We start from the raw sequence: 1,153 nt of genomic DNA, 5'->3' as shown, positions 1-1,153 counted from the left end.
TAAAAAAACATTGGCTGAAAAGGGGAATCGAACAGATTCCCGAAAGCTGTTCCGATTCATTTCTCAATGCATTTGTCCCCATACATAACATTGGATTCCCTTTTCAAAAAAAAAAAAAAAAAAATTGGATTTCTTATCCGACCGATCCCTTTCAGCCAACGTACCTAATAAGCGGGAATTATTTTATATATATATATATTTCCTTCTTCTACTCAGGCCTTCGGGCAACGACAACACGAGAGAACAAGCGGACGTCATTAAAACTGGAAATGAAAAAGTCTGCAGACGCAGGCAAACGAAGGAAATGAATTCTCCCGCGATGCTTCTTTCAGTCGCTGCAAAAAAAAAAAAAAAAAAAAAAAAAAAAAAAAAAAAAAAAGACTCGATAACAGGACTGATTTAGATCGGTATTTTATAGCTGGGTTTCGTGACTTGGTTTTCACGTGGATGTTAATTAATTCTGAGATGGCGAATGACATTTTCCGTGATGTCTTAAACGGAAGACTTTTATCACAGAACGAGCTTGATGGCCGCGCGCTATGCTGCGCTGGAACCCGGTGCTACCCCGTCGTGTCTTCCCTATCCTCCCGATCCCATACCTACCTCGCCTCCACCCGGGGCGGACAAACAGGTTTGCGGGAGGAGGGTGGATGTGCCATTTCTCCCCTAAAAGCTGCGCTGGACCCCAGTGCTGGCCTGTCATGTCTTCCCTCCCGAGGTAGGAAAGGGATCCCTTTCCTACCTCGGGGCGGACAAACAGGTTTGCAAGAGGAGGGTGGATGTGCCATTTCTCCCCTAAACTCCCGATCCCCTACCTACCCTCCCCCAACCTGGGGCCGGACAAACAGGTTTGCAGGAGGAGGGTGGATGTGTCATGTCTCCCTTACCCTCCCGATACCCCCATACCCCTACCTACCCGGGTCCCAAAACCCAATCGATTTTCCCGGTATGATTAACGATATTTCATTACTACAATAACCGCATGAATTAATTTCTAGCATATTTTTAAGATGTATTAAGCTGATACAAGAAAAATGGTAAAAGTACTACTGTACTGACTGTCGATAAATAATTAAAGTACCATTTATAAAATATAGTTGCTGCAAAATGTGCTTTTAGTAGCCAAAGTTTTTATGTTACCGCATTTATAATT

The sequence above is a fragment of the Macrobrachium rosenbergii genome, chromosome 25, assembly GCF_040412425.1.
Source record: "Macrobrachium rosenbergii isolate ZJJX-2024 chromosome 25, ASM4041242v1, whole genome shotgun sequence".
In the NCBI taxonomy this organism is placed as follows: Eukaryota; Metazoa; Arthropoda; class Malacostraca; order Decapoda; family Palaemonidae; genus Macrobrachium; species Macrobrachium rosenbergii.
Note: the sequence above shows the minus strand (reverse complement) of the source record.